The sequence below is a fragment of the Oryctolagus cuniculus genome, chromosome X (assembly GCF_051225735.1).
Source record: "Oryctolagus cuniculus isolate XC-2025 breed Fujian yellow rabbit chromosome X, ASM5122573v1, whole genome shotgun sequence".
Classification (NCBI taxonomy): domain Eukaryota; kingdom Metazoa; phylum Chordata; class Mammalia; order Lagomorpha; family Leporidae; genus Oryctolagus; species Oryctolagus cuniculus.
The window spans coordinates 27450159-27475132 of NC_142888.1; the positions used below are offsets into that span (position 1 = coordinate 27450159).

At 42.0% G+C, this 24974-nt stretch overlaps 1 long non-coding RNA gene and 1 pseudogene across 5 annotated transcripts in view; one reads left to right on the forward strand and one right to left on the reverse strand.

Annotated features, from left to right (window-relative positions):
- Positions 1 to 24974, forward strand: part of LOC149119586 (uncharacterized) — a 138501-nt gene that overhangs the window by 6742 nt on the left and 106785 nt on the right. The gene's annotated exons all lie outside the window — the stretch shown is intronic.
- On the reverse strand, positions 18292 to 18988 carry LOC100344352 (inhibitor of growth protein 1 pseudogene; annotated as a pseudogene).

Below are 24974 nucleotides of genomic sequence, written 5' to 3' on the forward strand. Positions count from 1 at the left end.
GGCAGGAACCCAACAACTTGAGCCATCATGGCTGCCTCCCAAGGTCTGTGTTAGCAGGAACCTGGGGTCAGGAACTTGAGCTGGGAATAAAACACAGGTTCTCTAATGTGTTATGCAGGTTTCTTAACTGCTAGGCTCATGCCTTCTCTCTGCATGGTATTTTTTTAAACTTTTACTTTCAATCTACTTGTGTCTTTGAATCTAAGTGTGTCTCTTGTAGATGGTATATAGCTAGGTCTTGTTTAGTATATGCCTCTTGATTTGATTGTTTAATACTTTTACCTTTCTTAATTGAAATATTTATTGAGATAATAATAGATTCTAAAAAATAACAGAGTAGCCCTTGGTATGCTTTGTTTAGTTTTCCCCAACAGTGACATTTTGCAAAAACTACAGAATAATATTATAGTATAATATCAACATAGGTACAATCCATAGCGCTTACTCAGGTTTCCCTAGTTTCATCTGTAACAAAATGGAAATTTCTAGTTGGCCTGTTGTGTTCCATTGGTGTATCCGTTTTTTTTTTTTTTTATGCTAGTATCATATTGTTTTGGTTACTATTGCTTTGTAGTGTGTTTTGGAGTCAGGCATTATAATACCTCTAGCTTTGTTCTTTTTGCTGAGGATTGCTTTGGCTATTTAGGGTCTTTTGTGGTTTCATATAAACTTTAGGAGTGGTTTTGTTTTTCCATTTCTGTGAAGAACGCCATTAGTATTTAGATAAGAATTGCAATGAATCTGTGGATAGATTTGGGTTGTATAGGCATCTTAACAATATTAATGCTTCCAACCCATGAACATAAAATGTCCTTCCATTTTTGGGAGTTATGTCCTCTTTAATTCCTTTCATAAATATTCTATAACTTTCATTATAGAGGTCATTCACCTTCTTGGTTATCTTTATTTCTAGGTGTTTTATTTATATTTTTGTAGCTATTGTGAATGGGATTGCTTTCTAGATTTCTAAAATTGGATCTTTTTGATAATAGATTGTATTAACTCTGGATTCTGATTCTTCTCTCCTTGGAGTTTGTCTAGTGACTTGCTTAGAATAACTGTAGTGTCTGTCTCCCCAGCAGTGTGTGGTCACTGATGTCTCAATTCACTTTTTTTAAATAAAGATTTATTTTATTTATTTGAAAGACAGAGTTACAGAGAGGTAGAGACAGAGAGCGAGGTCTTCTATCCGCAAGTTTGCTCCCCAGATGGCTTCAATGGCCAGAGCTGCACCGATCCAAAGCCAGGAGCCAGGAGCTTCTTCCAGGTCTCTCATGCGGGTGCAGGGGCCCAAGCACTTGGGCCATCTTCTACTGCCCTCCCAGGCCATATCAGAGAGCTGGATTAGAAGTGGAGCAGCCGAGACTAAACCAGCGCCCATATGGGATGCCAGCACTTCAGGCCAGGGCTTTAACCTGCTGTGCCACAGTGCTGACCCCTCAGTTCACTTTTTTAAAAAAATAATTTTATTTTTAAACCTGGTTTTCCGAGTTATGTCTGGGTCAGCGTAGCTTCGTGTTCAGCCAAAGATTTGTCAGAGGTTGTGTTTAAACACCTTATGCCAATCAAACTTTTACCCTCTGCTGGTGACTCTGTGTATGGTTTGGGAAATAGCAGTTTATAGTTGTGTCACAGCCTTTACTTTCTGTGCTTGTAAAGCCTCACATTCATTTGGGGACAAGTGGCTCTCCTTGGCCTTCTCCAGTCTTTCCTGATCACGAGCACAGCCATGCGGAACCATCCAGATCCCCAGGGATATCTGGGAGCTTACCAAGGCCCACTCCATCTTAATTCCGGGCTCTTGCTGCTAAATTTCTTCCTTTTCTGCAGGAATGATGTTAGACTCCGCCAGTATGGCAATCCCTGCCTAGCTGCAAATTTGGCCCTCTCTGATTATTTGCCCCCAAGATTGCTATTATTTTCAACAAGGCCCCTGGGCACTGATTTTTCTATGCTCCACTCCAAATCACGCCAACCCCTCTAGCAGTGGTCAGTTCTGGAGGCCTGCCATGCCCTGGTGGATCTGTGGTGCCATGGAACTGATCAGGGAGGGGCATGGGCCAGCCTAAGGCGAAAATATCAAACTCTCCTCACTCTTCCTGAGATTCAGTTTTCCTCGAATAACTTAGATTCTAGAAATGATTGTTGATAACATTTTTGCCCACTTTTTTTCTTGTTTTGGGGGATGAGGATTTGTTGTGCTCCTCACTCTGCTATTCTAGAAGTCGTGCCCTGGGAATGGCTAGTGTCTGAGTCTGCATTTGGTGTAAATGACACCCAAAGTAAGCGGCTTCTCGGGACATCTCAGGATATAGAACTTCCTATCTAGTGTAGTATATTTTCATCTTGGGTGGAGCAAGGATGGATCAAGTTCTGATTATGTGGCTCCTTCAAATGTCCTGAACTTTCAAAAGAAGAAAAAGCATCATGAAGAATCCCACATTCAGAGAACAGGTGAGCAATCATTGCCACAGAATTTTGACATTTTTTGAGAGAGTAACTGTGAAGTCTGGTGTGGATGGGGCTCCACATGGCCAGTCTTCAGGATGGGTGATATTGAAGACGGGGATGTTTCCCTTCATATAGAGACATGGACTGAGTTCCAGACTCCTGGCTTCAGCCTGGCCTTGCTCTGACTATTGTGGGCATTTGGGGAGTAAACCAGTGGATGGAAGATCTCTCTGCCTCTGTCTGTATATCTCTGTTGCTCTGACTTTCAAATAAATGAAAATAAGTAAATAAAAAATTGAAAATTACTAATGTATATATATGCTTCTGTGTCTGTGAACCCATGGTTCAACACTGTAGTCTCTCTGGGCATGCTTGTAAGTATACTCATGTAGCTAGGCATCCTTCTTAGTTGAAGGATAATGATGGCTTCTGTAGTATTGTGAGAGGTCTCTGTGTGTCTGTGTGTGTGCCATAGGGAGGCCCTCTCCACAGAAAGCTCCTCGGGGTGCCAGAGATGCTATAAATGCAAATACAGCTGTTTGATGGGCTTTTCAATTAATCAGTGACTCTTGTTCAGAGATAAATCAAGTTACTTTTCGCCCTTACCAATCTTAATTCATAGGTTATAATGTTAATGAAAGTTGTTTTTCCCCCCTGATAATGCTTTTGCTTTTATGCACTGTCTTCTGCTTATTTTACTAATTACCTGTGCAATAACATGGCATCTAAATTGCTCTAAAGTCATCACTCTAAATTAAAAAAATGCATTTAAAAACAGCAATCCCTACAAATGTGTATTATGAACGGAGGTGAGCGCTTAACCAATTACTCTGCAGTAACTGCACACCTATGCAGAACAATTGCCTGAAGGCAGCAGCAAGTCACAGAACCCCATTTTGAAAAAGTGGATCTGTTTTGTCTTTCTCATTGTTAGCTCATGTCTTAAAGAGAGATGTGATGTTGCAGCTTTGGGGAGTGCTCATCTATTTCAGGCAATTGTGAGAACCGCGAACTGAAGCAACTCAAGAAAAGGGCTCTAGAGCTCTGTTCTAAGCAAATATTGTAGAAGCCGAGAGTCTTCAGTTCTGGACAGCCACGTTCTGTCTGTTTTGTGAGCAAATGTCTCACTACAAGACAGAAATACAGCTCAGAGAATAGCTTCAGAGGACAAATGGCAGCTATAACTTAGTGCTTTAGTCATCTTTAATGGAAATGGAGCCGCTAGCCAAGCCTAATATATAATGCATCATAAAACATATGTCTGTCTGTCTCCCAGGTACAATAAATAGGGAAAATACAGACCTCAAAGGGAAGCTATGGAAGACCTTGCAGAAGGGCTCAAATTACTTGGCTTGTTGTAGGGGGTTGAAGGCTCTGGGGGAGGAATGATGTAATGTATATTTTTAGTGTTTCTAAGAAATGACTGTCTCTGGCCCAGGTCCACTAGGCCATGGAAGAGGGAATGGATAGGGAGGGGCTGGATTTATAAACCTACATGGGAAAATTGAGTCAGCTGCCCATTTTACAGGTGATTCAGTGCCTTCTTTTTTATTTTGGAGCCTAGGATAGCAGCGAAGAGATGAGACATGTGTAACTGATGGCATTTCCTTGAATGCTAACCACCTTTGCATGTCACTCTTTGCTTTGTCCTTTCTTCCTGGTGAAACATCTGCCCAGGGATCGCTGGAAAGGATGGCTCTTTCTGTCTGTCCCCAAGATCAAGAGCTCCACTTACCCTCTCTTGGATGGGGAGAGCGGCTCGTAGCCACTGTCTGAATTTCCTGATGTTCCAGAACATTCTGCACCTCAGCTAGACAATCCTATTTGGTAAATTCTTGTCTTTTTCCACTACTGAGTCACCTTCCTCGGGTGCCAGTTCTTCTTATGAGTTGAAGACCCATGTGTGTTACCTCTGTGACTCTCAGTTTCCTAACCTGTATAATGGGAAGAATAAGTTTTTGGGGAGTCAGATACAAGTCTGTTAAATTTAACTCTAAAGCATGTTCTACGGTTCACCGTAGATCTCTGTACTTGAAATATAATCTATGATGAGTTTATTTTTTGTTTATTTGACAGATATAGAGAGAGTGTTAGTGCCTGCATGTGCGCGCGTGCGAGAGAGAAAGAGAGAGTAAGAGCGTGAGAGAGTGCTCCCATCTTCTAGTTCAGTCCCTGAATGAAACCACGAACCAGGAACTCATTCCAGGTCTCCCATCTGATGGCAGGAAGCCAATACCTGAGCCATCACTACTGCCACCCAGGGTGCGCATTGGCGAGGAGTTGAAATTGGGAGTAGAGCAAAGATTCAAACCCGGACACTCCAATGTGGGATGTGGGCATCACAACCGCCATGCCAAACCTCTGTCCCTGCTGTGCCCTTGTAAACTGTATCTTGCCTCTTCACAGAAAAGCACGCTGACATAGTTTCCTACTTGAAGTCCTTTCCCAATGGATCAACCTAGCCTCTCATATCATTAATGCTAAAAAATCTCAGTAGTTCTGGATCTTCCTACTGATCTACCTCTCCTGGGTTTCAACGTATGCTCAAGCACACAGATGTGCATACACCCTCGCACTCATATACGACACCGTGCAGTATCCAGTTGCTGTTTGTGTGGTATGATTGGAAGTTACCTGAGACCAGAGTCTGCCCCAAAGTGAGAGGAAAACAGATCTTTATTCCTCATTTGCAACTTGATTCTTTTGATTCACAATGTTTTTTTCATGAAAATTCTGCTAGGAGCTGCTAAATTATCCCCTCATACTTTGTGTGTATGTGTGGGGTGCAGATGGGGTCGCCATAGACTGGGGCTGGCTGCTGTCAGAAGAGTGAGCGGGTACCTATACCCAAGTGAGTACTGACTCACTTGCTGATGTTTCTCAGGATCAGACCAGTCTACACAGCTGTATCTGGGTTTTTGATATTATTGTCACTTATGAATATTTAAGCATGTTCACACTAGCCCAATTTCTCATTGATTTAAAATCCCCTTCAGGCTTTGAGCCCTCCCCCCTTTTCCTTTTGCTCTCTCTTCTAATATTGTCCACAGAGGTTTTTCTTGGATAGAGTAGCTTTGACTTTTTGACCATGACTTAGTATAAGAAATACATTTTACATATATACATGCATGCAAATACAAAGGGACTTCAAAAAAGGAAAAATGAACGATACGTTTACTTCAGCACCCAAATTTAGAACACACATTTTCCATGACCTTTTCAAAAATTTTTCATATATAGAGGACTGAAACAAGGCTTTTCCAAAACTATACTAGCCCTTTATTCTGGGTCAAATCTTGATCTATTCTAAATTGATGGTCTTGACTTACTGTGGAAAAATTGTTTACCAAACCCATTTCCTCTCCTGAGCACACAACTAGACTACATTTCCAGCCTCCCTTAGGATTTCTTTTTTTTTTAAAGACTTATTTTATTTATTTGAAAGACAGAGTTACAGAGAGAGGTAGAGACAGAGAGAGGGGTCTTCCATCTGCTGGTTCACTCCCCACATGGCCTCAATGGCCTGAGTTAGGCCAATCCGAAGCCAGGAGCTGGGAGGCTCCTCCGGGTCTCCCACATGGGCGCAGAGGCTCAAGGACTTGGGTCATCTTCTACTGCTTTCCTAGGCCATAGCAGAGAGCTGGATCAGAAGAGGAGCAGCCAGGACTCGAACCAACGCCCATATGGGATGCTGGTGCTTCATGCTAGGGCTTTAACCATAGAGCCGGCCCCTCCCTTAGAATTTCATATGGCCAAGACACTGAGTTCTAGCTAATCAAATGTGATAAGCTACTATTATTCTGACCCACCATACAAGGGGGGATTGTTCATTATGGCAGTGAAAATTATCCTAATTTACTTTCAAAAAAATCATCAATTTACAGCTACATTATCAACCTTTTTAAAGTTTTCCGCCTAGTGACTTTTCTTGGCACCTGACACCTCTCTTTGATCCCCTTGAACCTGCCAGATCCGCAAGCAGTACTTCGTATTTGAAGAAATCTTAGCCTTGTGCCAAACAGCTTGTTGGAGTGCAGTTGTCAGACTATGTCTATGACAAGTATTTGGGCCCACACTTGCAGGCCCCTGGTACTAACCTAATCGTCTTGTGCTCACAGCACAGCATTTCTAAAAATAGCAGCTGTAGGCTGTGATAATGAGAGCTTCAACTTGATTATTATGGGGACTTCTCACTGTAGAACTTTGAATGAAGACTATTTCCTGCCTGAGATTCAGAATGAGTAAAGCAACTTCATTAAGGATGGTCAAAGTACCCTCTCTGCTTCCCTTTGCACTTTCTGGGAACTTCAGGGGTTTATGGCTCCTAATCATTGCTGTTAAGCTCACAGAAGGAAATTAGCCTGAACAGGGCACAAGCATCCCGGATAGCCACAAACACCTTTAATCCTGATGGTGATAATCAAGAGGAGAATCCGCAGAATCCGCAGGCTAGTCATTCTTTCATTTCTCCCCTGTAGTCCTCAGCCTTCCTCTCACTGGCTCATTTTGAGAACTTGAACTGATAAAGCCTGGTATTGCTGAAGCCCCATTTGCTGGCTTTTTCCTTACACAGTGCTGACTTGAGAAGAGTGGTTTTGTGTTTTCCATCTGTCACCTTTTTACCATTCTGCTATAGGGGAAATGACTAACCCTCTTTGTAAGTCCCAAGCGTCCGCAGGTGATTCCAATGTGTGGCCAGGGTTAAGAGCCACCTTGGGAACTCAGAGGCCGATCAGTGCATCTCAATCACCAAGGGATCTTGTTAAAATGTAGATGCTGTTTCATTGGATCAGATATGGAGCTGGGGTTCTGTAGTACTTTTTAAAAATTTTCCTTTTGGGGGGAAGATTTATTTTATTTAGTTGGAAAGGAGAGAGAAAGAGAGAGAGAGAGAGAGAGAGAGAGAATGAGAATATCTTTTATATGCTGGTTCACTCCCTAAGTGGCCGGAGAAAACAGACTCTGAAGTGGTGATCACTGTGTAGGAGATTTTGTGGAGTGTGTTCTTAGAAACAATATCTGTTGGAGATAGATGAAGCAGCATTGGGCAGAAGGAGAAGATCTACGATGCAGTGTGAAAAGGACCTCAGCCAGTCTCACAGGAAGCTCTGGAACTGGGATGATGCTTCAGAGTGAACCTGAGACTGGTGAACAGATATTCTTGGCCCATCATGGGTTAGTCATTGGATGCAGGCTATACCAAGGGAAGAAAAACACATTGAGTGAAGGCATTCCTCCCTCCTTTTTAAAATAGATTTATTCACTTATTTGAAAGTCAGAGTTAGAGAGAGAGAGAGAGAGAGAGAGAGATCGTCTACCTGCTGGTTCACTCCCTAAATGGTCTCAATAGCTACGACTGGGCCAGGCCAAGGCCAAGCGCCTGCAACTTCATCCGGGTCTCCCGTGTGGGTACCAGGACCCAAGCATTTGGGTCATCTACTGCTGCTTTCCCAGGTGCATTAGTAAGGAGCTGGATCAGAGATGGAGCCACCGAGACTTGAACAGGTGTAATATGGGATGCCAATGTTGCAAGCGGTAGCTTAACCCTTTGTGCCATAACACAGGCCCTTGGGATTCTGCACTTTTTAAAAATTTTTTTTGACAGGCAGAGTTAGACAGTGAGAGAGAGAGAGAGAGAGAGGTCTTCCTTCCATTGGTTCAACCCCCAAATGGCTGCTACGGCTGGCGCGCTGTGCCGGGCTGCACCAATCAGAAACCAGGAGCCAGGTGCTTCCTCCTGGTCTCCCATGTGGGTGCAGGGCCCAAGCACTCAGGCCATCCTCCACTGCCTTCCCGGGCCACAGCAGAGAGCTGGACTTGAAGAGGAGCAACTGGGACAGAACCAGCGCCCCAACCGGGACTAGAACCTGGTGTGCAAGTGCCGCAGATGGAGGATTAGCCTAGTGAGCCGCGGTGCCGGCCAAGGGATTCTCCACTTTTAACAGGTTCCCAGGTGATGTTTGTTGCAGCTGGTCCTGAAGTCACACCACCTTAGGTAGCAAGAAGCTTAGTGACCAGTTCATATCACTGTTCACCACTCAACACTCCAGGCTCTCATCTGGCAAGATAAGAAACGGGATCATTTCCTGCCCCTCATATTTATAAAGTGATCTAGCTGTATTCCATAAGGCAGGCACTATGATCATTAATATCCATTTCCTTATGAAGAATCTGACTGGGCAGCTTAATTCCTGGGTACTCAGGCTACCTGATGTCTTTGTTTCCGCAGCTGTAGCAAAATACCAGACTTTATAATTTTAAAACAATAGAAACGTATTGCTCATAGTTCTGGAGGCCAGGGAGCCCAAGATCAAGGTGCTAGTAGAATTGGCGTCCAGTGAGGGCTGCTCTCTGCTGCCAAGCTGTGTCCTCTGGAAGGGATGGATGCTGTGTTCACATGGCAGAGGGATGGAAGGGAATGAGAACGCTCACTTCAACTTAATAAGAATACCAATCTCATTCGTGGAGGTGAAGTTCCCATGATCTAAATGCCTCCTAAAAGCCACACCTCTTTTTTTTTTTAATTTGAAAGACAGTAAGATGGAGACACACACACACAGACACACACACATATACACATGCATATGGGTCTTCCATCCACTGGTTCACTCCCAAAATGCTTACAACAACCAGAGCTGGGCCAGGTTGAACCAGGAGGTAGGACTCAATTTAGTCCTTTCACATGCTGCCTCTCATGGTATATAACAGGAAGCTAGAAACTGGAGCTAGGGGCAGATATCAAATCCAGGCAATGTGTAGTAGGGGGCATTATCATTGAAACCACAGCTCTTGGTGATAATTTGGAAGATCTTTGTTCTCCTAGAATTCATTTCTCATGAACTTTTCCTGAGCTTTTTGAAGGACCCTTATACTTTCATTGAGGAAATCATGCAGTATTTGCCCTGGAAGGGATCTTGGGATCCAGCTCACTCACCACCCATCCAACGTTTTTCGACATTTGAATCTCCATGGCACTAGAGTCGCAGAGATGAATCAGTCACTATTCATGGCCTTGCATAGGTTCCAGAGCATATGGAAAGAGGGAGCCAGCATAAATAAAACAAGAAACCTTACAGAAGAATGGTGAGAATTCATGGGCCACAGCTTTTTTTTTTTTTTTAGGTCTTCTATTTTATTTATTTTAAAAAATTTATTTATTTATTTATCAAGGAATACAAATGTCATAAGTACAACTTTAGGAATATAGTTATTCTTCCCATTGTACCTGCCCTCCCACCCACACTCCTAGCCTTCCTCCTCCTCTCTCTCCCCTTTACAGTCCCATTCTCCATTAAGATTCATTTTCAATTAACTTTGTACACAGAAGACCAACTCTATATTAAGTAAAGATTTCAACAATTTGCACACACATGCACACATACAAAAAAACTGTTAGGGAACTAGTTTTACAATTAACTCTCATAAGACAAGTCATTGAGGACAGAGGTCTTGCATGGAAAGTTAGTGCACAGTGAATCCTGTTGTTAATTTAATGACTAACACTCTTATGTATGACGTCAGTGACCACCCAAGACTCTTGACATGAGCTGCCTAGTCTATGGAAGCCTTTTGAATCCACAAACTCCTTTAGTATTTAGACAAGGCCATAGGCAAAGTGGATGTTCTCTCCTCCCTTTAGAGAAAAAGCACATCCTTCTTTGATGGCCACTTCTTTCCACCAGGGTCTCACAGTGATCCTTCATGTAGGAAATTTTTTGCCACAGTGTCTTGGCTTTCCATGCCTGAAATGCTCTCACGGGCTTTCAGCCAGACCACAATGCCTTAAGGGCTGATTCTGATGTCACAGTGTTATTAAAGTGATTGTCATTCTATGAGTCTGCTGTGTGGACCACTTCCCATGTTGGAACATTCTCTCCTTTTTAATTCCATCTATTATTATTACCAGAAACTTGATCCTATTTATATGTTCATTTTAGCACTTAATATGATCACTTTAACACTAAAGATGGCATTTTGACCACCCAGTTTAATGAGATTTAGGGTTTCATGACAAGTTTTCAAACTGTACCCTTAGAAGTAAGCCCATAGGAATCTATGCAGAACTATACAGCTTTACAGTTACAAACTTCCTCCTCCCTCATTCCCACTCTTATTTTTTACTGAGATCCATCATCAATTGACTTCGTACACATATGATTAACTCTATGTTAAGAGTTAACAAATAGTATGAAGAAAAAAAAACTGAAAAAATAAGTCATTGCTTGTCAAAGTGTTAATTTCATTTCTATAGATTTCCTTTTAGGTGCTCTATTAGTTATCACACATCAGGGAGAACATACGGTATTTGTCCATTTGGGACTGACTTATTTCACTAAGTATGATGTTTTCTGGATTCATCCATTTTGTTGCAAATGACTGGATTTCCTTTTTTATCACTGTGTAGTATTCCATAGTGTATATATTCCATAATTTTTTCATCCAGTCTTTGATTGATGGGCATTTAGGTTGACTCCTTGTCTTAGCTATTGTGACGTGAGCTTTAATAAATATGGGGGTGCAGATAACTCTTTTATTTACTGATTTTATTTCCCTTGGGTAAATTCCCAGGAGTGGAATGGCTTGATCATATGGTAGGTCTATATTCAGATTTTTTAGGTATCTCCATACTGTCTTCCATAGTGGCTTTACCAGTTTACATTCCCACCAACAGTGGATTAGGGTATCTTTTTCTCCATATCCTTGCCAGCATTTGTTGTTTGTTGATTTCTGTATGAAATCCATTCTAACTGGGGTGAGGTGAAACCTCACTGTGCTTTTGATTTGCATTTCCCTGATGGCTTGTGATCCTGAACTTTTTTTCATGTGTCTGTTGGCTATTTGGATTTCCTCTTTTGAAAAATGTCCATTTAAGTCCTTTGCCTATCTCTTAATTGGATTGTTTGGTTGTTGTGGAGTTTCTTGATCTCTTTGTATATTCTGGTTATTAATCCTTTATCAGTTGCATTGTTTGCAAATAATTTCTCCCATTCTGTCAGTTGCTTATTCACTTTATTGACTGTGTGTTTTGCCATAAGGAAACATCAATTTGATGTAGTCTCATTTGTTAATTTTGGCTTTGACTGACTGTGCCTCTGGGGTCTTTTCCAAGAACTGTTTTCCTGTGCCAGTGTCTTGCAGGGTTTCCCCAATGTTCTCTAATAATTTGATGGTGTCAGGTCGTAAATTTAGATCTTTAATCCATTTTGAGTGGATTTTTGTTTAAGGTGTAAGGTAGGGGTTTTGCTTCATACTTCTGCATGTGGAAATCCAGTTTTCCCAGCACCATTTGTTGAAGAGACTGTCCTTGCTCCAGGGATTGGTTTTAGCTCCTTGATCAAATATAAGTTGGTCGTAGATTTCTGGCATTTCTGTTCTATTCTATTGGTCTATCCACTTGTTTTTGTACCAGTACCAGGTTGTTTTGATTATAACTGCCTTGCAGTATGTCTTGAAATCTGGTATTGTGATGCCTCCAGCTTTGTTTTTGTTGTATAAGATTGCTTTAGCTATTTGAGGCACAAGATTTAGAAAATGCATTAGGAATAGTTAAATCTGATTGATAAGCAAGATACATAAGTTCCAAGATCTCATGAAGGTGTCAGTGACCAATAATAAGATTTAATGTGGTTTCTTTTCCTGGGGCATTAGGATTCTAACATGTTAAACTAAAGGAATGAAATCCCAAGAATTAGAATTCTGGAATTGATGAGAGTGAGGTTGCAGTAGTGGTTGAATGCAGCAAGGCTACATGAAAGACCATCCAATGTGCCTTTCTCTTTGTCCTTCAAGTTTCTCTGTTTCTTTTCTCTTATTCTCTCTGTGGTTCTGTATCATTTTTCTCTCTTCCAAGTTGAAAGAGAACACATGAGCCAAATAGGTTAGCCCCAGTGGTGCCCTTGGGCCTCCAAGTCTGTATCACTTTACAAATCCATCACCTGTAGTTGACTGATTACACAGTTGAATCCCATTTCCAAATTTCAGGTATGAAACCATAGCCCAGCTTGGATCCAAGCCTTCCCCAGTTCACGGAGTTGTGGGCAGGCTAGTGAGGCTCTCTAGCCGGGCGGGAGAAAATTTCCTGGAAGATTTGAGAAGACTCATGCATAGGGAGGAGACAGTGGTCACCTCTGTTACACTAGAGGGAGCTTTTGGGTGCACACAATCTCAGGATGCAGATTCTATCTGATATCTCGTACTTACAAGGCCAAATTTGTCCCCAGTAACTATTCTGGAGAGTAGGCTGCTATTGCTGGGAATGTTCTCTCTTAGCTACACAATTCCAAAAGGAGATGAAAAAGAACAGTGCCAGTTGGTGGTTTGTTTTTATTCTTTTAAGTCTGTTAATTAGCCTGCAAGACAGCCTTCCTTCACTCTGTTTCTTGTGAAGAATTGATGGGCATTTAGGCCTAAACACGATGGCACTTTCACTGCAATTTTGCTTGCCTTGTTTTCCCAAAAGTTAAGGTAGATGCATCTCCTCTTTCTCAGTTGCTGCAATAAAGAAGCCTGGTGCTTCTGAGAAAATCCTGCTCACGCAGATCTTAGAGGGAAACTGGCCATCATTGAATTATTATAGTGTGCCAGGCACCATGCCAGAATGCTCCTGCCAACCTCTTCCATTGATCTCATAGCACTGGTGTGACACTCGACAAAGACAAGTCCCATAAGATGGGTGGGTTTCTAACCACAGAGCTTCTTATTCAGATATTATCCTTTTCATTGTTTTCTTTTTCATTACCTATTTCATTTACTAATATCTAGAGATTTCATGAATTTCATCGATACAGTTCCAAGAATACAATGACACTTTTCTCCCTCCCTCCCTCCTCCTTCCTTTCTTTCCTTCTAATTTTTTGTGGCACTATACTTTCAATTTTCTTTATATAGAGGCTCAATGCTCCTTTAACCAAGGAATACTACAAGTAAAATATAAGTAGATTACTGTTCTGCAGGGGTATAAACAAGGGTTATAGACAACAATCAAATCACAAAATGTCAGTTTAGCTTGATATACATTAAGAATTTTTGTATCTTTTTCCCCCTGTACAGAGGAATCATCGTGAACCTCCTTGTTTCTTGGGACGTGAAGTGAAGTCCCAGGGTTGTTAGACACCTTGTTTGAAGTAAGACAGCACAGTTATATTAGAGAAGAACTCACCACCCCAAAATATTTTGGTACTTTGAAGCAGAGAATGAGTGTGCTTGTGGGGGATTTTTTATGGGGGGAGGTCTTCTGTTTTGGAGATCAAGGAGCCATAAGAGGAACCTTAGATGGAAGGTCTAAACTTCTTTTGTCTGAACTTAAGTTTTCTTCTAGCAAAGTTTTTAATATTTTAGAATCCTTCCTCCTGGAATTGAAGAAATCATGTAATAGACTTCAAACAGCAAATTGCTTCATAGTATGCACCTTCTCAGACTGACCAAACATTATTTAATGGCTATAATTGAATTGCTGGGCACTTTAGAACCTTCCAGGATTAATCTCTAGTTTCTCACACTGGAGAGGGTGTTGGGTGAAAGGTGAGCAGGAAGTACTGATGTTGGTATTTAAGTCAAAAGCTGCAAATGGCTGGAAATTCAATAGCCACAGTACTAGATGGTTGTAATCTATTGCACGCATTAATTATGAAAGCACCTTATTTGTTTCTCAAAATGATCCCAAATGTAAGCAGCATCATTTTAGCTTTAGGAGAAAGAGTACTCTATGTTTAGAAATTAGGTAATTTGCGTGGAACTTAAGAGACGTGGATTGGAATCCTGGAATAGTGCTGGTTAAATGTGGAATCTTAGCTTCAGTTTTCTCATCTGTAGAATGCTCGAAATCAAAGTCACCTATTTCACAGGGTTTGAGTGAGGATCAAATAGGATCCTATATGCATGACTCCTGCTGTCGACTACTCACTATTCACAGGCACTGAAGCTCATAAGAGGCAGGCCTTGCACTTGAACCTAGCTCTGTTGTATTCACATTCTCCTCAATGAAGATATTTTGATTTCAAAATGTAGATAGACTTGGATCAAGGAAAAAGTCTGGGGCTTAGAATCAGCTCCTAATTTTGACTGATGGTGACAGCCACTCCCCGATATGTATACACATATCTAACATGTATGTATAGATATTAGGGTAGAGCAAGAAACACCATACCATGATGTGCAAAGTATATTTCTTGAGAGATGTTGTTCAGCCAGGCAATCCTTTTGTTTGTTACTTGTTCTGCATAATCAACTTAATTGAAGTATAAGTTGCATACAAAAATGTGCACATTTTATATTTGATGGGTTTTGACAAATGTACACATCTGTGAAAATACCATGAAAATCAAGTGGTAAAGCAATCTCATCATCACAGAAAGCTCTCTCATGGCTCTTCACAACCAATTCCTCCATTCTCAGCCCAGGTAACCACTAATCTGTTTCTATCACCATAGATTCCATATGCCAGAATTTCATATAAGTGAAACCATACAATTTGGACTCTTTTGTGCCTGCCTGGTTTCTTTTTACATAACATGGCTTCTGAGATTCATTCATATATTTTGTGGATTAGCAGTTTATCCCTTGGTGTGTGTGTGTGTGCTGTGTAGTAGTTTGTTGTATAGATATACACATGTGCTTATCAGTTCATTCTGATAAGAGTGGGAATGTGAGGGGGAGGAGGAAGAAGGGTTGGAGCGTGGGTGGGAGGGAGGGTGGGAGTATCACTACGTTCCTAAATCTGTACATATGAAATACATGAAACTTGTATAACTTAAATAAAATGCTTTTTAAAAGTATAGTTAACATAAAACACTGAAAAAGGAACAGCTTGCTCATGTGTTTGTAAAATGCATAGTGAAAGTGGATTAAAAGCTTGGGACATGGTGTGCCCCGCCTTTTCCTTTTTGGCCTTTTGCTAGTGTGGGCCCATGCAGCCTTGCGCCTCCAGGGCATGTGGCCTTTGGCCCACCAAGAGTTAGGGCCAGACAGTGCCATCTTAGACCTGGGCAACTGGCACTCTGCTCTGGGCTCTGTGCTTTAGACCCTTTGCTCTTCCACATACATCCTTCCCTATGAAGTGAGATGGCTACAGGGCAAAAGCAATGTGATTACTCAGAACCCTTTCCTGGGCACTCAGACCCAGAAAGTCCCTTGCCCAGATGGTTTGGAGGGTGCCTGAGCTTTTCCCTTGAATCAGTCCTCCTGCCGGTAGACTGCTGCACCCTTGAACCTGAGGCTAATGGTCTGTGATGGTAGAGAGGGAGTTGGATGGGGCACGAGGAGAGTGCACAGACTTTGGAAGTGCATGTTGAGCTGCTTATGCATGCAAGTCTCCTCATGGGAAGAGAAGAGGGAGTCTGCTGCAGGCTAGGGGCCTTTATTTGTATTCATTCCCCAGCCTACAAATGATAGAGGTGGACATGTAGCCAAAGGAGTAGGAGCAGAGGGGAGAAAGAGAATCCTAGGAAGAAATAAAATTGTAAAGAGGCAGAAAACCAATTTTAGAGGTCACAGAACAGAGGGTTTCAGAATTGGAAGTGATTTCAGATTTCATGTTCTCTCCTCCTTTAATTTCACAGATGAGAAGACTGAGGCCCAGAGAGGCTAACTGACTTCTCTAAGGTCACATGGCTAGTTAGTGGCAGAGCTAAGAGAATGAAGTGAGGTTTTCTGACCCTAGGCCAGAGTTATTTCAATACACACAATAGCAGTGGCCTTCAAACTTTTTGTTTTAATATCCCCCAAAATATTTTTGTTACATCACTCTTGGATGTGGAATCTAAATACTATAGTCATTTGCTATCCACTAAACATTTTTTTTAAGTTTTTAAGCTTTTTATTCAGTGAGAGAAACGTATAGGAGAGTGAGGGCCCTATCTAAAAGAGAGAGGGAAATCTGGGTTCATACTGAGTACCAGGAGCCATCAGGTGGAGGAGGACGTAGGCCAGGAAGCATGGGGCGGGTGGCCCAAAGGCCACACGCCCTGGAGGCGCAAGGCTGCATGGGCCCACACTAGCAAAAGGCCAAAAAGGAAAAGGCGGGGCACACCATGTCCCAAGCTTTTAATCCACTTCCACTATGCGTTTTACAAGCACATGAACAAGCTATTCTTTTTTCAGTGTTTTATGTTAACTATACTTTTAAAAAACATTTTATTTAAGTTATACAAGTTTCATGTATTTCATATGTACAGATTTAGGAATATAGTGATACTCCCACTCTCCCTCCCACCCACGCTCCAACCCTTCTTCCTCCTCCCCCTCACATTCCCACTCTTAATTTTTACAAAGATCTATTTTCAGTTCACTTAATGCTTGTATAGTTACCCCTACATGAAATAAAAGAGTTCAACAAGTAGTATGAAGATAAAAAAAACCCAAACCATTCCTCAACAGAAGAGACAAGGGCTGTAAACAATCATCAACTCTCAAAACGTCCATTTCTCTCCAATACATTATATTTTAGCTATTCCATAGGTTACATCTGATCAGGGAAAACATATGATATCTGTAATTTTTGGACTGGCTTATTGCACTAAGTATAATGGTTTCCAGTTGCTTGTTGCAAATGACAGGATTTCATTTTTTTTTTTACCACCAAACAGTACTCCATAGTATATATATATACACCATAATTTCTTTATCCAGTCAACAATTGATGGACATTTGGATTGATTCCACATCTTAGCTGTTGGAACAGCTAGATAGAAATTTTGTATTACTCCTTTTTTTCTTTGAACTTGAATTTTCTTTCTATTCTCCCTAAGAAGCATACTTTATGCTTGAAACTCATATTTATCATCTTGATAGAATTTTCTGCATCATCTTTGTGTATGTATACACACATACATATTATATCCTAATTAAATCATGCCATTTTCTATGTAAAAATTAGTAAATTTTTCCATTGTTCTAACAAGTTACATGAGGATGGTTGATGTCTAAAGCAATAGATTTATTTATTTATTTATTATTTTTGACAGGCAGAGTGGGCAGTGAGAGAGAGAGAGACAGAGAGAAAGGTCTTCCTTTACCATTGGTTCACCCCACAATGGCCGCTGCGGCCGGCATGCTGTAGCTGGCGCACCGCGCTGATCTGAAGCCAGGAGCCGGGTGCTTCCTCCTGGTCTCCCATGCAGGTTTAGGGCCCAATGACTTGGGCCATCCTCCACTGCACTCCCAGGCCACTGCAGAGAGCTGGACTGGAAGAGGAGCAACTGGAATAGAATCTGGCGTCCCAACCGGGACTAGAACCTGGGGTGCTGACACCGCAGGTGGAGGATTAGCCTAGTGTGCCGCGGCGCCGGCCTAAAGCAATAGATTTATTTACCTCACAGTTTTGGAGGTTCAAGAGCATCTCACTGACAATTGCTCAGCTCTCATGAAGGCCTCTCTGACTGTGTCATATGGCAGATGGCAACATGTGGGAGTGCAAGTGAGAGGAATCACGTTTTTAGACAGAAAGCCAGAGGGTGGGGGCGGGGCCAATATTGCTCTTTCAGAACTCACTCTTTAGGGAATTAACTGGAGTCTCATGAGAATCATTTTATCCCTTCTGAGGATGGTACCCCCTAATGACCCAGTCACCTCATAATAGGACCTCCTTTGCTAAAAAATGTATTTAAAAAACCTATATTCGTAGTTTCTAAAATACTGACCCCAGACCACTTTCTTGCTACATGTGTACCAAGGAAAAGAAAAGGCAAAGAATCACTGTCACCCATATAAAAGTAATACTTGTCTAATATTCTTTAACAATGTATGTTTTATAATCCTCACATCTCAATGAAGGTGACAATGTGATAAAATACAAATATTTATTGAATGGTTGATTTTGTTTTCCTCACCATTAATGCCCACAAGTTACTTGTTATAAGCCCTCTCTTGTTTGGATTCCTCCAATGCCTAGCCCATGCTTTCCCTCTTAATATTTGGGTACAATACCCGTTGCCCTGTGGTTTATGATCAATCCCCGTATATGAGAAGTTGAATCACTTCATGGGAGACAATGGGACACTCATCCTCATTGCAGCCTATCATTTCTGTGTTGGAGACCTGATTGCTCAGACAGTAAGTTGGCTTGTTTTGGCACATGGGAAGTTCTACAGGGGATGCTTCTCTCTCTGCTTTAGCCTTGGTGCATTTCTTTGACTTCTAGGCTTTTGCTTTCTTCTCTTTGGGTGTTCTTGAGGTGATGCCATTGTGATCATGATTATTAGATGCATTCTCTGAATTCTGATTGCTGTGCTGTTGCTGGGACCTCTTGTTATTTGGCTTTTTGTGTGTGTGTGTGTGTGTGAAATTGTCTTATTCTTTGACTTACCTTGACCGTCTTTCCCACTTTTGACAGTGGTGCCATTGATCCACTGATGTGCTTCAAAGGGTTCCACATGATTGTCTACCTGTCTGACCCAGTTTTCCATCAGCTCCAGCATCTGATTCATGATCTGGAACTCCTCATCACCTAGTTACTGGCTGCCAATCAGACGTTCTGAATGCAGTGTAGCACTTGCTTCTTCTGGATACCATCACTCTCGTGTTGTGACTTCTTGTAATATTCATCCAATCCTTCAGGATTTAGTTAGGTTCAACCAAATAAATTCCAGTGATAGTCCTGTTGGACTGCAGGCACCACGGCTCAGTCTCAGCTGCACTGGGAAAGGAGTTCCATCCTCTTAAAGGGTCTCCCATTATAACACCAATATAACACCAAGGATCCAGCTTCCTGCACATGGACTTTGTGGGGACAAGCCACATTTAAACCATAGCAGTGATCTTTAATTTATTTAGTAAACATGTATTTATTGAATGCTTGTTATGTGACAGACATCGTTCGAAGTGCTGTTCTATTTTAAAAAAACACAAAAATCCCTGTCCTTAATGAAACTTACTTTATGTTGGTAGAGAAATTTAATAAACAAAATAAATAATTAAGAGCTACATAATTTTAGATATAAATTAAACATCAATCTAGTATAGACAAAGCAGAGAAAGGAGATATATAATGTCAGGTGGCAAGTGTGTTGACATTTTAGACGGGGTGGCATCCCTGAAAAGATGACTTTTGCATAAGGATTTGAAGGAAGCAAAAGACTCCGTTATATGCGTATAAGGGGAGAGCCTATCAGGCTTCAGGAACAGCTGGGATAAACACTCTAAGGCTAGAGTGGGTGGTCATATTTGGAGAAGGGCAAGAAGGTAACTTTGACAAGGGTCAAAAGGAGAATGGGAGCCCTGGAGATGAGCGCCCATCTTATGGGCAGCTAGACTATCTAGCACCTTGGAGAATATTTTAAGTATTTTTAGGTTTTATCTTGACTTTAGAGGGTTTTGAGCAAAGGAATTGTCATTTGATTTAAGCTTTAATGATATCTTTTTGAGTTCTGTGTTGAAAAATAGACCGCAACAGGGTATAGGTTAAAGTAGGGAGAGCTGCTAGTCGATGTGATGCTTACATTTATGTGACTGGATTAAGGGATGTCCAGATAGCTTGCAAAATATTGTTTGGGGGAGTGTCTGTGAGGATGTTTATGGGAAAGATTGGTATTTGAATCATTAGATTGAGAAAAGAAAATCTGCCCTCATCAATGTGGCAGACGTCACCCCATATTCTGAGGACCAAATGAAACAAAAAAAGCCCAAGAAGAATAAATTATTTTCTCTCTTTTTGAGCAGGAATATCGGTCTTCTCCTGCTCTTCAACATTGGCATTTCTGGTTCGTGGGTCATCAGACTCCAGCTGAATTATACTGTAAGCTTTCCTGGGTCTCCAGCTTGCAACTGCCAGATTTGGGAATTATTGACCTCTGTAATTTTGTCAACCAAGTCATAGAGATGAGATCTCATATGTGTGTGCACGAATATTTATATATCCTACTAGTTCTATTTCTTTGTACAACCCTGACTAATGCAGATGAGTTGCTAGATATCTTTTATTTGGCCTTTCCGATCTATTCTCTACCCTTTTTCTGTTCGATACCCTGGGAAGCTGACCTGTGCGGCCACTTGCCTCCGGTTTCCACTGGCTTCAGCCAATGGGGAACAACAGAATATTGGAGAGAGACAGAGAGAAGACTGAAGCCTGGCCATTTATTCCATCCATTCCTCTGGCTCTTTCCTTGCTGATTCACTGCAGGTTGGCCACGTCCTCTTCCTAAGGCCACAGCTCCTGTCAGGTAGTCCTTCCCCCTTTGGGACTCTGGTAATTGCTCTCTTATTTGCTCCTTTATACATAACAGTGGGTTTGACACCTCGCTGATGTGAGTCTCAGTGATTCAGCACTCCTTATTAGTCTTCATAACCCTGGCTATACCTTTGTAAGAATCATCCCTTAATGAATCTCTCATCAGTTACTCCTCCAGTGTGCCATCTGTTTCCTGTTGGGACCCTGACTCTTTTGATTATTTATTGCTGCATAAAAATTACCTTAGAACTTAAAAGCTTAAAACAACCACAATCATTGATTTACTCATAATTTTGCAACTTGGACAAGTCTTGGTGGGATGACTTGTCTTTATAGCAGTTAGGGTGGCTGGGGATGAAGGATCTACTTCCAAGATGCTCATTTAAATGACAGGCAAGTTGGTGCTGGCTGTCATCTGGGAGCTAAGCCAGGGCTGTTTGGCTGGGGGCTGGGGGTTTGGTTCTTCTCTAATTGGGCTGTTAGGCATTCTACATAGTGCAGAGGTTGGGCTCCAAGAAGCAGGAAGCAGAAGCCATCAGTCATCCTGTTCTTAAAAAAATATTTATTTTATTTATTTGAAAACCAAAGTTATGAAGATAGAGGAGGAGAGAGCGATATCTTCTATCTGCTGTTTCACTCCCCCAATGAGTACAAGATCCAGGGCTGGGCCAGGCTGAAGGAAGGAGGCTGAACTCCATCTGGGTCTCCCATGTGAGTGGCAGAGGCCCAAGTACCTGGGCCATCTTTTGCTGCTTTGTTAGGCACATTAGCAGGGAGCTTGATAGGAAACAGAGCAGCCAGGGCTTGAACAGGTGCTCATCTGGGGTGCTAATGTCAAAGGAAATAGACTAACTTGCTATGCCATAACACCAACCTCTGACAGTTTTCTCAAAGGCTAGATTTGGAACTTGCACTCACTACTTCTTAATTTTTTGCACTATTTGTACGTGCAGTTCGTTAAAGCAGTCAGAGGCCAATCTTATATTTGGCGGAAAGAGAAAGGCACAGTGAATTTATGGCCATCTTTAATGCACCACACCGATTGAGACAAGGACTACTGCTGTAATCCAGGTGAGGGAGGCTAATGTCTTGAACCAGGATGATGGTGGTGAGGATAGTGAAAAGTGGTTGGGTCCTAGTTATGTTTCGAAGAAAGATGCTGGGTTTTGCAGATGGGATATGAAGTGTGAAAGGGAAAAAGAGGAATTGTGTTAATCTGTGTCTTCTGGGAAGCAGATAAGCCCCTTATTATTATTATTTCCTGCGTAAAAAAGAAACAGGGAAAGAGCCAAGGAAAGCTGAGAGGACCATCAGACTGCAATGGAATTTTACTTTGATGAAGGGGAGAGGGAAAGTTGCGGGGGGGGGGGGGAGGGGTGTATGAAGTGTCCAAGACTACCATGTAATCTAAGGACAGCTTTGCAAAACCTTTGGAGGATTCTTGAGGCCAACTTGGCCAACGAAAGAGTCCTATGTCTCCCAGGAATGTGCCTGTCTTAGTGTCCCTGGCACACTCAATTATTGGTGTGGAGCAGCCCACGGATGAGATGACCTCAATGTGAATGCAGTAATGGATTTCACGCACAGCATCTGGGGCCTTTGGCCAATTATACTCCCTGTGTGGGAGGTCTGTGAGGCACATTGTCACAGCTACTTCAGTGGTCAAGGACAACTTTAAGGTTTTATTTATTTATTTTTAATCTCAGCAGCTGTAAGGATGACAATGCCTTGGCTGAGCTAGGAAAGCCCGTAGGAAGAGCTGGTTTGAGGAGGAATATTAGAAGTTGAATTCTGACAATGTTAAGTTTGAGATATTAGGCATCCCCATAGAAGTATCAAATATACAACTGTATCAACCTGCCTTGACTTCAGGGGATTCACTCATGTTGTAAATAATAAATTAGTAAGATAATAATTAGTAAGACTCTTAGTGTTAAGAAAAATCTCTTCTCGATGAAATTATTATTACTGTAATATTAGTGCCCAATTGAGCAAAACAACACACATTTATATCAAATTTTGGTAAATAATATAAGGATTATTACACATGAAAGTAAAATTTTGTTAGAGATGCATCTCTTTATAATCTATATCTATAGGTGAGTATTATTTATTGCTAGAAAGAGAGTTCAGCATCAAATTATATTCCCATTTTTCATACCTATAGGTCTGAGTACTAAGACACTTTGTTCACATAAATGTGCAAATCAAAGTGGAAAAAGTTTTATTATAGCAACATTACTCAGGTCTCTAAACTCCTTCAATATCATATGTCAAAGATCCTGTAGTAAGTTATTATCAAACATCATTTTTAATGATCAACTGATAACCTTAGTAGGTCTTCCTGAAGTTTTGTTGAAAACAAAGGATTGGACAGCACCTGACTTAGAAAAAAAAAATCTGGGGGCCGGCGTTGTGGCGCAGCAGGTTAAAGCCCTGGCCTGAAGTGCTGGCATCCCATATGGCCACCAGTTCTAGTCCTGGCTGCTCCTCTTCTGATCCAGCTCTCTGCTGTGGCCTGGGATAGCAGTAGAAAATGGCCCAAGTCCTTGGGCCCCTGCACCCACATGGGAGACCTGGAAGAAGCTCCTGGCTCCTGGCTTCGAATCAGCGCAGCTCAGGCCATTGTGGTCATCTGGGGAGTGAATTAGCAGATGGAAGATCTCTTTCTCTGTCTCTACCTCTCTCTGTAACTCTGTCTTTCAAATAAATAAAATTAATCTTTAAAGAAAGAGAAAAAAATCTGTTACTCAGTAATTAGCATTACTGACTTTGTTAATACTAGAACCAAATTTGAAATTGTCTCTGTTTTGTGCCTAAGACATTTTTACTGCCTGGGGCAGTGTACAAGTGGAAGATTCCAGAAGGATGATAACTGGGCCTTTTATCAAGTAGAATGAAGGAGAGCAATTATAAAAAGGAGTTAGGAAAAGCAGGTGTGCCTTTCCATCACAGATGTGTCCTTATGCCTGCTATAGGATCCCATTCTTCCCTTCTTGATGTCATGAAGACAGAGAGGAAGAGACACACAGAGAGAATGATCTTACATTCGCCAAGTGGCTGAAACTAGGAGCCCAGAGCTTCATTCAGGTCTCCCACATAGGTGCAGGGGCTCAAGCACTTGGATCATCTTCTGCTACTTTCCCAGGTGCATAAGCAGGGAGCTGGATTGGAAGTGGAGCAGCTGGGACTCAAACTGGAGCCCACACGGGATGCTGGTGTTGCAAGAAGTGGCTTTTCCTATTACACCACAATGCCGGCCTTGGAAAACTCCATTCTGAGTCTCAGTTTCATTAGGTCTAAAATGGGAACCAGAATTTCACCTAAGCTGCTTTCTAATATTATACAGATGAAAGGCGCATATCTGAGTGTGCTTTCTAAAGCATGATGCACTGTGTAATTAAAGGCATGGGCAACTCAAGTCAGTGTCAGTGAGTCTCCGCTATGTGCCAGGTACCATAAGGCAGGAGGAGTTAGTTAGACACAGAGGATCTTTGCGAGGGAAGAAGCTGCCACGGTAAGAGTCAGATATTGATAAAGCTAAAAATAAGAAAGGATGAAAAACGCATGCTGGTTGCGCTAACAAAGCAATCTGAAGTCACGGGGTGAAGTGGTAATCAATTTCAACTCAGGGGATCCAGGAAGGTGTTCATAGGGAGGAAAGGTTCGCCTTGAAGGCTGAGTGAGCATTTGCTGAGCAGAGAAGTAGGGCAAGGGCATCGCAGGCTGAGCCCCAGCAAGGTGACAATGCAGGAGCATGGAAGTGCCTGGAGTGTGCAGGTGTCTGGATACATAGGCTGGAGCCTTTCTCCTTTTTTCTGTTTGAAATATTACTGCCATGAGCAGTCATATACATATTTTCTTTTTTTTTTATTTTTTGACAGGCAGAGTGGACAGTGAGAGAGAGACAGAGAGAAAGGTCTTCCTTTTGCCGTTGGTTCACCCTCCAATGGCCGCTGCGACCGGCGCACCGCGCTGAACCGATGGCAGGAGCCAGGTACTTATCCTGGTCTCCCATGGGGTGCAGGGCCCAAGCACTTGGGCCATCCTCCACTGCACTCCCTGGCCACAGCAGAGAGCTGGACTGGAAGAGGGGCAACCGGGACAGAATCCGGCGCCCCGACTGGGACTAGAACCCGGTGTGCCGGCGCCGCAGGTGGAGGATTAGCCTAGTGAGCCGCAGCGCCGGCTCATATACATATTTTCTACAATGACTTTTTAATGCCAAGAGAAAGATAACAACTTCTGCGGATGATGTTTAATCTATGGTCTATGCTTTAAATTATATTTATTCCTTTATTTAAAATAGAGAGGGAAACAGATTTTCTTTTTCTTTTTTTAAAAAATGATTTATTTATTTATT